This window comes from Asterias amurensis, chromosome 12 (genome assembly GCF_032118995.1).
Source record: "Asterias amurensis chromosome 12, ASM3211899v1".
NCBI classification, from domain to species: Eukaryota; Metazoa; Echinodermata; class Asteroidea; order Forcipulatida; family Asteriidae; genus Asterias; species Asterias amurensis.
Window position 1 is genome coordinate 13,775,839 of NC_092659.1, and position 12,481 is coordinate 13,788,319.

Below are 12,481 nucleotides of genomic sequence, written 5' to 3' on the forward strand. Positions count from 1 at the left end.
ATTGTTTTACCTCCAAGATGGCCACATTGTGATGACAATGCATAAGTTCTATAGAACATAGAGAATGCCAAGCTCAACTGCTGTCTCTGTCTGCTGTGCACGCTCTCCATGTCAGCTGCGGACACTGACCATCAATATCATGTGACACGCCTGTATGGCAATGTTAACGAGATCAACCAATGGGGAAGCTGAGATTTGCCATACAGCTAAAATGGCAGCGCACATGAATGGCCTCAAAGCAGATGATATGCACAGACAACTTTACAAACACAGCATTCCCCTAGGGCCACTTTCACAAAGAGCTAAGATTGATCTTAAAACTGTGTACAAATCTTAATTGCTAAGCAAAGTTAAACGTCAAAATACAAATCACAATGGCAAAGTTAACCACACATCTTCAGATGATTCTTAGCGCTTTGTAAAATCAAGCCCCTGGTTCTTTTCCTACAGATTAGCATAACACCATCAAGCAATTCACATTCTGTTCATGTAATACTTAGTATTATATAAGCCTCAAAATTAATATATTGCAATTTGTCCTTCCGCTTACACAAAATAACACAAAAACAACACTGAGCATATCGAGGGAGCTCTGTTACATTTTACAGTTCTCATCCATAGTTTGAAATGTCTGAAGTGTGAATGAGAACCAAGAAATGCACCAGTCCGTCGAAATGTAACACTGTGCAGCCATTTTGGTTGGCACCCATACAAATCATGTACATGTACACCAAAGGGAGGGGGGGGGGGGGGGGGCCAAGGAGAAATAACTCTGGTCCCACTTTCAGATACAAGAAAAATGCAAGATGAACATCTTCACTGGGTACTTTATTTCACTGGGTACTTCATTTTAAATAAAAAGCAAAGTGGAAAAAGCTACTGGTTCTCCAAAGCGGAATCCTCAAATTTCTTCCCCTGGTTTTGCCTGATATTGTTGGACTCAGTCAAGTCAGTACTTGGGCTACGGGGGCCAATTTTTCAGACTGCTAAGCACCACACAATAATTGTCCAAACACAGCAAGACTTTGATTAGAGGAGACAGGTTACCAGCCAAAATACCATATTAAGTGTAATGTATATTGTTTGTGAATGGTTCCCTGCAAGTTCTTACTAAGCAAATTTACAAAGCACAAATTACTGCTTAAACAGCTTTATGGTCTGCACCCAGCCAAAAGACTTACACTGTGGGATTTTGGTAAAGTTAAATAACTCCCTTGTAACGAAAAAGTTATAAAAAAACCATCACCACTCTCCCACTTTCAATAAAATCTGGGCCTTAAAAACCTTTCCACGGCAATTCCATGGAGATTTATTCTCCTTGAGGAAATGGCCGCTTTCTGAAAAGTTTATCAGGAGAGGCCCGGCTGGGAACAAGCCAGCAGGGAATTTCCTTTTTTGATTCATTCGGGATATCAACTTCTGAAACTGCTATTATTAACAGTAGGGGCAAAACTTCAAGCCAGGTGGAGAACGGGGGCTTATTTCGTACATGTTTTGATGGTGTGTAGGTTTTATAAATAAATGAAGTTGATGTTTATCTTAATGAGAAACTGTGATTGGTAAAGCTGCAGAGCATGTTCGTAATCCTTCTTTAAGTAAGGAGATTTTCCAATCAATGGTCTAAGAGCTCCTTGTGCAATTGGATGATGTAACTTCGGACTTGCTTCTCCTATTGCAATTTAACAGATAAGCCTGTGCAGTTTTGATGTCGGTAAATTTGTTGCCTGTGGCAGGCATAATCTTTTTTTCGTTTCTTATTGCTTAATAATTTGTTTGCTATTAAGCATTAATGAGCAGGATACCAGTTACAAATAGTACATGTGACAACAGTGACATGGTACTTTGGTTGGTAAGCTGAACCTGGTAAGCATAATTTTTATGTGCTTAGCTACCTTTTGTGCTTAAGCACCTCTCTGAAATTCAGCCCTGGTTGCCCATTAAAAGAGTTCCAACAGATGCTCTGATGGAACTGTGCTTTGTGCCTAGTCCAGACAGGAGTGAAATTCCTCGCCACTGTCTCAGAGATTGAATAATTTTAATATCTAAGACCCCCTTATGTTTGTGTAAATCATTAATGATATGCCCCTGGACTGCTGTTTCTCCAGACTTCATAATCAGTACTTGTACTGATTGACAGCAACATATGGAGTCCACTGTCGCTCAACAAAGGAGTTGGAGGTGCGGTGTGAACCACAGTGGTACTGGGCCAATTATTTCAATGCAGAGAAGAAAAAAATAAAAAGCAAAATATGTGTATGCATTTTTTTTGTTTTCAGCGACACCTATAGATACTTATAGTGTGTAATCAAGAGAAATATTGTGATGGGTTTATTGTAGTGGTACATGGAGGTGTCTGACCTTAACCTAACAGAATTAGGAACGAGGTCTCAAGAGCTGCTTGTGCTTGCAGTTTTTGGTGGTTTTTTTTTTTTTAAATGACTTTGCACAGTGTGAGGGAAAGAAACGATCCCTCAACTTAAAAGTTCTGACCACAGACAAATGACATGGGTAGGGTGTTACATGTTTTAAGTCACATTTTTTTCCAAAGTTTTGTTGTTGTTTACTCGAGCTTCAAGAAAGAGAAACGATAGGCTCATTTTGCTGGATACGTTCATGTGATGTGCCCCCTCCCCCCCCCCCCCACCACAATGACCTTCAAAGAAGCCAAGCAGACTCTACTACATGTACATGAACTTGAAAGCAGTTTGGCTGGTAACCGGTACAAACTTAGTGAATTCGTTCTCCGAAGCATAATTGCAATTTGTAGGCAGTAGGGAACCAGGAGAAGTCTCCAGTTTAACTTGGATTTGACTTGGTTGGTAACAAACAGTAATTTCTCCAGTAAATAGAAAGTAAATGAGTCCAGCCCAATGACTTCAACTGGTACCTGTGGTAGTTCATTAGTTGCCATAGTAATACGCTATCAATCTACAGGTCCCCATGTATACATGCTACTCCTTTATTTGCCTGGTAATCCGCTGCATGACTGATACCCACGGAGGCTCTCCGAGTAAATCTGACGCCAGATTGTTGTCTGTCCTCATAGCCACTTGCTGCACGCCTGATGAACCAGCAACGGTCGAAAAAAAGGCTCCCAACAATATCGGCTAAACCTGACGGACGCATTGATTTTCCTTCTCCAAGCCAGTCGGAGACGAGAATCTTTACCTCTAATCGTTCACTCTGGATGAATGGAGGCCGGCTGTTTTTTTGTTCTGTTTTACCTTGAATGCGGGAGAGGATGAACCAATTGAGAAGGATGGATTGCTTTTTTTTTTCTTCCTTTGGTTGCGACTGCATCTATTCCGATATGAGGAGCTTAACTTGTTGTAATAACACGGTGTGCATTACAGCCTACCTCTTGTCATTAGCCTGACCAGTCAAACAGGCCACAGAAACTCTCCGTTCACTTTTATCTATCTTTTTTTCCATCAAAGAGATGTTTATGTCAGTTTAAGCGACTTTGGTATTTCTAATATCCATCAATCCCAGAAAAAGAAAAAAAAAATTACCATGTTTGAAACTATGACTTTGATTATGGCTATGGCTTGATCCCAATACTGCTCATATGTTATCATCAGTGGTGAAGGCAATAGCCATAGCCGAAGCAAAGCGGCTTCACACATGAAAGATTCCCTATCATTGCACCATAAATCCCTTTGATGTATTCTTCAGGGGCTAACTTCTTAAAGCTGTCACTCTCTGCATACGAAGCAGCCACTTCAGTTTCTAATCAATAAACCGTTATCAAAGCAAAAAGGCACCCTATTTCGCCAGCGGCTCTCGTACGTTGTAAACAGACGGGTGTCGCATCAACGTAAATCCATTGTAAATGCGCACACAAACCTTAATCATAATGAAAAATAGGTAAGTGTTATGCACGTTTTCTGCTATAAACCCCCAGCATAGGTCGCCACAACCAAGGTCAAACGATGAAACCATGCACGCATGTACGCATCAATCTTCCTTTGACCTTTAGAGAGGGCGCGTTTTGAGCTTGTATCATCATACGCTAGGGGTCTATAGTATGCACAAAAAGAAAACCAGCTTTATGAAATTGGGCCCTGAAATCCAATCAAAATTTCTGTCAAACCTTGCATCTTTAGGGTTCTTAATATTAAACTGAAAATGCCCATAAATACATATTATATAATATAAAAAAAGAAAGAAATTGATTGATGAATCTTAATATGATACAGACATTCCGACGGCCCAATTTGGGGAAGCACTTCCCCAAACCTGCTAAGCAGATAAAGTTGTCATCAAAGTATTGCTGTACTTAGTGAGAGTTTCTGATTTAATATCGGCAAAGTGTTGAAATTTGAATCAAATGTGTTAAAAGTTTCCAAATCTGGAAACAAAACAACTAGCACTCAATTTCGTGGCCTTACATGTACTAAGGGTAAGTGAAACATCAGAGCTAATGGTAGCACAGAAAAGGCATATAATATTCTGTTGCGTGTGAATACCTATTTTTTCACTTGCACAGCTACATGTACATTTGTTGCACAGAAATTGGTGGTAACCCTGCAAGAGACTGGTGACCATAAACGCAGAATTCTGGTGCTCAGGTGATATCAACTCTGTTGCATTGGTCTTTACAGCCATTTTCACACTAGCCAATTCCTAGGCACTAGAACCCTGGGAAATTCCTGGGAGATTTTAACCCCATGGCCACACAGTACTGACCATCCCATGTTCATTTCACCTATGATGCATTTTTTTACTGGGCAAAATTTGCACTCAGTATTCTAAACCCTAGGGCTATCTCACTTAAACTCAACTCCCAAGCATGGGTAATTTTGCTATTTCCCCGGGAAAAAGCTATTTTTGTCTTGAATTTTGACAAGATTAGCAATTCAAGGAAAGAAAGGGTCAACCAATCTTTCCAGTGAATATTGAGGCAAATCCATCCAGTGTTAAGAGCCGTTACATGAAGATCAAGTCAATCATTTAATGTAAGTAACAGGCCCAGTTTCATGAAGATGTTTTAAAGCAGAAAATACTGCTTGAAAAGTTTTGTGCTAAGCAAATCTTGAGTGGTGCACCAGTCACAACAATGTTAACTTAACATCATTTTGGCTGGTAACCTGATTCTGTTAAAAAAATACCTTTCTGTGCTTTGCACGTTTTTGTGTTTAAAGGCTATATGAAATTGCCCCCCCCCCCTCAAGTCCTCTTGAATCTAGAGGCCCTGCCCTTGCTTCAGATTAAGAAACTGTATTGAGTTACATGTACATGTACAAGCCCATTTTGCTTAGCTCAAGAATATTTGTATAAAAATCAACTGAATGTTTCACTGGTGACCGACAACTTTATCTGCTTGGCATCACATAGACATTACCCTACACTTTTACGACCTTTGAACTCTAAAAATCTGTACTGGGTACCAGTATGACAGATGATGTCCTATACATGTAGATTGCATAGTTTATCGACACACGATGGTCTCCGCGGTAGAGTTCCACTGTATCAAAATCTGTACATATCCGTTGCACGTAGAAAGCGTCTTCGACTCGGAGCAGAATCCTTGAGATTATGTGCGTAGCGTTTTTCTCTTGCCGCTGTGGTTGAAGCATTCACTATGTTATCAAGGTGGTGTGGTTTTTTTACGTTGTTGGTTTTTGCTTTCCCCTCAAACGTCTGCCAGAGAAGGATCCACTTTCAAACGGTGCCACAGGTTTTATTGGAAGACTCTGCAAAAAGAGAAAAGAAAAGAGACAATAAGACGTTTACAAATACTCATATTTTGACAGTTTTTCTCCTACAATGAATGGGGGAGGGGGCGTCAGGGGACAGGAAAATTCTTCATAATAATACTCTGCTCTTTATTGTTGAAAAAAACAAAACAACTAGTACAGAACCACATGTTTAAAAAATGTGAAACTACCTGTATACAAAGGGGGTTTAAAGAATCGACAGACACAATGATGCAATTATAGATTTTCATTAAAAGATGCTTAGTAAGTGATTTTATACACAGGCGCACAACTATACTATAGGGGTGCGGGGGGGGGGGGCAATTACCCGACCAAATTCTGGCAAAACAGTAAGGACAATTTGGGCACAGCAAGCAGAGCCATTAATTGAACAGAGAAAGCAAAAATACTTTGTCCTTGTTATCCTTTAACTTTTCGCCTTAACCACCAAAAAAGAGTCCTAACCACGATCTAGACAAACTGAGTGACATGCTTGGAGCAGATTTGATCATAGAAGGCCTGTTCGTGGAGAGCTTGAAGTGCATGGCACCCATCCCAGTCTTAAGTTGTACCAGGCAATGTTCTCATGGTCCATGATGGTATTGCATCATCAATACCATACATGGACAAAAGTGTTCCTTGCGTTCACCCATAGCAACAGTGCAGTCATGTCAAATATTCTAATACACTGACACAGTGTGCTGTGTGCATAGAAACATGTGTTACAGTAATGTAATAAAATGTAACCGCGTTCAGTGCTCAGTTTCAATATGATCATTCTCACATTTCAGCACCTCAGCAAGTAATATTTTAAAGATGCTATGTCAGATTTTTGGCCCCAAACATTAAAAAATAGATTTTTTTGAGTGAATGGTATTTCAAAGAGTATCACCCGCTCTAACGAAAACAAGTTTAACTTTTACTTTCAATGGTCAGGAACCATGACAAAAATTTAAACTTTTCTTATAAAAACACATAAGAATTGGTCACGTGATATATTGTCGGGATCCCGACAATAACTAATTTTGAGCACTTTATTTCACTGCTACTAATAATTGGCGGACTTTTTCGAGCAATGGCTCAAATGAAAGCTTGTAACTTTCTCGACCCCCATCAAAATACCTATTGAATTTTAAATCATAATTTTTGGGTCAAATCGGCCAAAAATCTGACATAGCATCTTTAAGGGAAGCTTTCTACCACCATTATCTTCAAACCGTGTAATGTAAATCTGTGGACATTACATGTTTGTTTTAAGTCCTGCAAAAGATAGATTGGTAATTGTCAAAGACCAGTATTCTCACTTTGTGTGCCTAAACATATGCATTATAAACAAACAAACCAGTGAAAATTTGAGCTCAATTGGTCGTTGAAGTTGTGAGGTATGAATGAGTTAAAAAACACCCTTGTCACACGAAGTTGTGTGCTTTCAAATGCTTGATTTTGAGACCTCAAATTCTAAACTTGAGGTCTTGAAATCAAATTTGTGGAAAATTACTTCTTTCTCGAAAAACTACGTCACTTCAGAGGGAGGCGTTTCTCACAATGTTTTATACTATCAACCTCTCCCCATTACTCATTACCAAGTGAGGTTTTATGATGATAATTGTTTTAAGTAATTACCAATAGTGTCCACTGCCTTTAAAGGGGGGACACATTTGGTGATTACTCCAAAAACTAACGACCAAAATTTACTTGTAATAAGAAACCGCAGCCGCTGATTAAGAAACAATTCCCCTCTAAGTAAGGAATGAGGTTTTACAGAAAGGGATTAAAAAAATGATCAATCTGAGAAACGTTTCACTTGTTGTGCGTTCCAATTACAGATCATTCGACCATGTGGACATAACAACTCCAGATGTTTGTATCTCAAAAAGGTAACCACCTTTTGAAGTGAAATTATCACTTGTTTTATTGTTTATAATATTTACATATTATGATGAAAACATTGCAATGGTTCCAAAAACCAACGGCACACTTTGCCTTTAAAAATAACACCATTCTGCACAGCATTATCCACAGTGGAACTTACGAATGAATAACAAATCCTCAGGACCCCCCCCCCCCCACCATATTGGAATACCCCTCTAACTATAAATGCATTATGTCTATTCCATCATTAAGACATCAACTACAGTGTAACACATTCAAGGCCAGGCCATCCTAGAGTGAGCTATGCCTGTGAAAACATACCCAGGCGGGGCTGGCTCTATGGTGAAAATAACACCTTGTCCTTACCGCATCACTTGTTTTCATTACGAGAAGGGGGAAAGGAAACAATATTAGAAAATATCCATTGACAATGAAGGGGTTTAGTGTGTTTTGTGTAAACAATTCCAAGGTATGGTACATGTTTAGTGATCAAGCACGTTGTACATGGGAATATAAAGAGGGGATAGGGATACATGGCGAGTTGGGGGGGGATCATTATAGTAACAGCTCTTTCTGTTCCTGTTTCAAAATACATTTGACGGACCTTTGATATTGTAATGTATGTACTAGGACAAACTGCATCATGTATATAGACAAACTCATGTGGAGCATTTTTGGTGCATACAGTACATAATATAGCAGGTTACATCTAGAGCCTACGAGTATCTCGTAGTTAAATAATGTTACAGTGAGCCAATGTTTAACATTAGTCTCTCATCAAAGGTCTCAAAATGTCGCTAAACCTAAAATAATTTTTTTTTAGTCCAACCATTATTTTCCAGCAAATGCATAGGCCTACAATGTACCAAACATGTAGCCTACATGTACTGTACATGGGCAATCATAGCGAAGTTTGGTCAATACACTAGCTTGGAAAGAACCCTGAATGTAGTAAAAACCATTGGTGCTAGACATCCATCATGTCCACCATGATACATCAAAAATTTGATAATTGTGTCAGTGTACGTAGCTTGTGAAGAAAAAGCAAACCGCAGTACACTACGTGTGTAGATTCACATTATCCAAAGATGGAAAACACATGCATTCACAGCATCCAAAGATGGCCTACAACAAGTGAACCATACAAGTTCAATTGGTGACAAAAGAATTGTATTCCATCTGTTCACAGGTTTTCAGTTTCACCGCGGGAAGAAGTGGAAAAAACCTGACACTTTCTTCTCAAATTAATCGTCGCTTGCCAAACTACCATAACATATGTGAAATTCAACAACTCCAACCACCCCCCCCCCCATCCCTCAAATGCAATATTGATAGTGGTGTTTTTCTAATTTGTTTAAAACATGTCATAACAATATCAAAGAAAAGTTACACAATGTTAATTCTCAAAGAAATTCAGTTTACACTAGGTGAAATCTAAACCCACGACAGCAATAACAACTAGACATTTGTCTCCACTGTTCCATTTCTTGTGAAAAGATAAAAACAATTTTTTTTTTTTTTTTTTTTTTTTTTGGGGGGGGGGGAGATGGCATTGGAGGGCTACATATACTGACAAGTACAGACCTGGAATTTCATCTTTGAGAGGGCAATTTAACCATTTCATTTTGCATTGCAAAATCCAAAATTCTCTAGGAACCTTTTGAGAGGGGCACAGGCCAAGACTGATGGCAACTTAGTCATGGCCTCTGAGACCTCTGTAATTCCAGGTCTGTGTCTATGACAAAGACGTTGGTAAACGATAATAAAGCGCCCTCTTATGACATGATTTAACCAACTTGACAAGCTCTCAATAACTGTCTTGGGAACACTGCAGCATTGGGTTAACTTTTCTCTGCAGCCTTTCATAGGAAAATAATCAACCCAAGACCATATAAATAAATTTATATTGATCAATATTTCTAACAAAAAGAGCTTTACTGGATACTTCTTTTTCAAATTATTGTTTTGGCAATGCAATTTTTTTTAAGTATGGAAATAAATGTGAGATTGAATTGAATTGAACACGACCCTGGGTCACATAATTTCTTGGATACACGCAGACAGCCACAACCGCACAGCAATATGTGAAATGCATTACTGTACTTTGTACCATATTTCTTGAGGATTCAAACACAAGAACTCTTCAGTGTTTGGTGTTCCTCGGAGTCCCTTGGACATTAGCAAACCAAAATAAAATTTATGGACAGGAAGCCCTTAATAATTCCACTATTGAACATTATTTCATTCACAAAGAGTTCATTTATACAAATAAGGATGCAGGCAAATTGACTGAAAGGGACCCGCAAAACAATATCAATAAAAGATATGTAAATAATTTGTTTTTAAAATGTTCCAGTTTTGTTACAACCAAGAGTTGAGTTGGTAATAAATGGAACCAAAATAGTTCAAAAAGAAGAAAAAGAAAATTTATGGACAATAGACTGTTTTGAAAAGACCCTTTGTTTCTATGAAAGTTGTCATCTTGTAGGGCAAACCATATGCACTAAATGCGTCCATCAACAAAGCACTTAGCGTTACCAGTTTGATTTCTATGGCACACGTTTTGACACACCGCTCAAAGATGCCATGTTGTAAGGCAGGTTTTTGAATGGTGACGTCATATTCAATACGGTCTAGTAAATAGATGGAACAGGATTTGTCTTTTTCAGTGGCTAGCCATGGAATTTTAAAAGTTTGCCAGTTCACAAGTCCGCTATTCCATATTTTATACTTATAAGGGGTGCTTTTCAACACTGAATTAGCCAGCCAGACCACTTGGAGTGAGTTTTTGCTGGTCCTCGGGTGTTTTAACTGGCAGTTGGCCAGTGGGACCTTGGTTGAGGGAGAATGCTGTATTTAAATCAGAGTCATGTTTTTTTCTTCATATATAGGCCAACATGCGTACAAGCCTAGTACAAACCTTACACAGTACATACTGACATACTGAAGGCTGTATATCTACCATGCGCAGTTTCAAATTCAGCAATCATTAAGATTGAAAAACCATCATGAATATTTGTATTTCGATCACTCCTGATAATGAATTTACCTTTAATAAATTGGAATTTCACAGTCACAATTGAATCAACCTTGGGGGTAAGGTGGTTGGATCAGGGACAAGATCTGGTGGTAGTTCAATTAATGTGAACTGCCACTTCAAGAATGGAAGCTATTGTGTCTGGTAGACAGAGGTCCCTCTTTGAGGGTGAAATCCCCGAGGACGAAGAGGGTAACCCTGAAGTGGCTAACCCTAAAGGGGGTAACACTCAAGGGGCATACTTGGCAGTTTCAAAAACCTATCTGTGGAAGAGACTGTCCCATCATGGAGGGTGATAATGCCGCCTGTATTCAGTTGGTAATCCATGTTTGGGCTTGTTATGATATCAAGGTATAAGATTTGAAAATGGTGCTACCATGTTTGTTTTTTCTTCTCCTATACGAACAAATAGGGATGGGAGTCACCGCTATCACTGCTGACAAAAGAAAGTCTGGAACTGGGGCCCAGATCTTAGGAGGAACATTGAAATGATGGCATTTCCACATTTTGGTAACCCCTGGGCCCAATTTCATAGCGCAAACATTTGCTTAGCATGAAATTTCTTCCTTGATAAAACAGGATTACCAACCAAATTTCCATTTGTTGGATATTGCTTGTTACTGGTATTCAGCTGTTAATTGCTTGTACTGAAAATCACGTGGAATAATGGTTGGTAATCCTGTTTTTATCAAGGAGGAAATTTCATGCTCAGCAAATTTTGTGTGCTTAGCAGCTCTATGAAATTGGGCCCTGGAGTAAGGGCCCTATCACAGGAGGTTTACAAGCAACTTGGAGGCAACCAACTTACTGCAGGAACACTTTGGTAGCATATGAGTTATTTTTCAAACAGTGTCTTACAATCCCCAATAAAAAATATGTGAACCTTCAAATGTGAATGGTTTTTTGTCTTGGAGATTGCCTAGAGAACTGGTGTGACATGGGCCATAGATTCCAAGGAGCTTCTGGGAACAGTATCCTCAGTGCTAGAATGTTAGACCAACGAGCATGAATTATTTAGTTTGGAGAAATATATACAGCATTTTCTATGATCAGGTAGTCTGGATTATCTCATCTCTGAATCAAAACAAACCTCAAAATTAACCAAAAGTGTTGGGTTTACATTAGGCTTAAAGGCAGTGGACACTATTGGTAATTACTCAAAATATTTATTAACATAAAACCTTTCTTGGTGATGATTAATGGGGAGAGGATGATGGTATTTTAAAACATTGTGAGAAACGGCTCCCTCTGAAGTGCCATAGTCTTTGAGACTAAGTAATTTTCCACGAATTTGATTTCGAGACCTCAGAACTTTAGAACTTGAGGTCTTGAAATCAACCATCTTAACGCACACAACTTTGTGTGACAAGGGTGTTTTTTTCTTTCATTATTATCTCGCAACTTCGATGACCGATTGAGCTCAAATTTTCACAGGTTAGTTATTTTATGCATATGTTGAGATACACCAACTGTGAAGGCTAGTCTTTGACAATTACCAATAGTGTCCACTGCCTTTAATTGTGAAAAAAAGGAAATTATATTTGATGACGCAGGGAAACTTGCTGGGCCAAAACAACCATGCACGCTTTAAAACACACTAAAAATAGTGAATCTGCTTGTGGGACAAGTCCATTAACAACACGGGTCTTGAAAATGAGCATCCCACCCACTAATAACATCACAGAAGTCGGTCAGAAATCTCCCTAACAGGATTTAAAAGAGAAAAAAAAAAAAAACTCCAGAAAAAAACACATCACACAAAAAACCGAAGGTCCCCTGATTTTACCTACTTAATAATAAACCCGTTAGTGTTAATCCCATAGACAGTATCAGAAAATGGCTGACTGGTTTAGAAAATCTTTTCAAGCATAAA

General features: G+C 38.8%; 1 protein-coding gene across 1 annotated transcript in view; it reads right to left on the reverse strand.

Annotated features, from left to right (window-relative positions):
- Nucleotides 1–746: 746 nt before the first annotated feature.
- LOC139944830 (ras-related protein Rap-2a-like) overlaps nucleotides 747–12,481 on the reverse strand; it is a 45,744-nt gene continuing 34,009 nt past the window's right edge. Inside the window, exon 2 of the mRNA XM_071941953.1 lies at nucleotides 747–5,696. The gene's annotated coding sequence lies outside the window, so the exon portion shown is untranslated. The remainder of the gene's footprint in view (nucleotides 5,697–12,481) is intronic.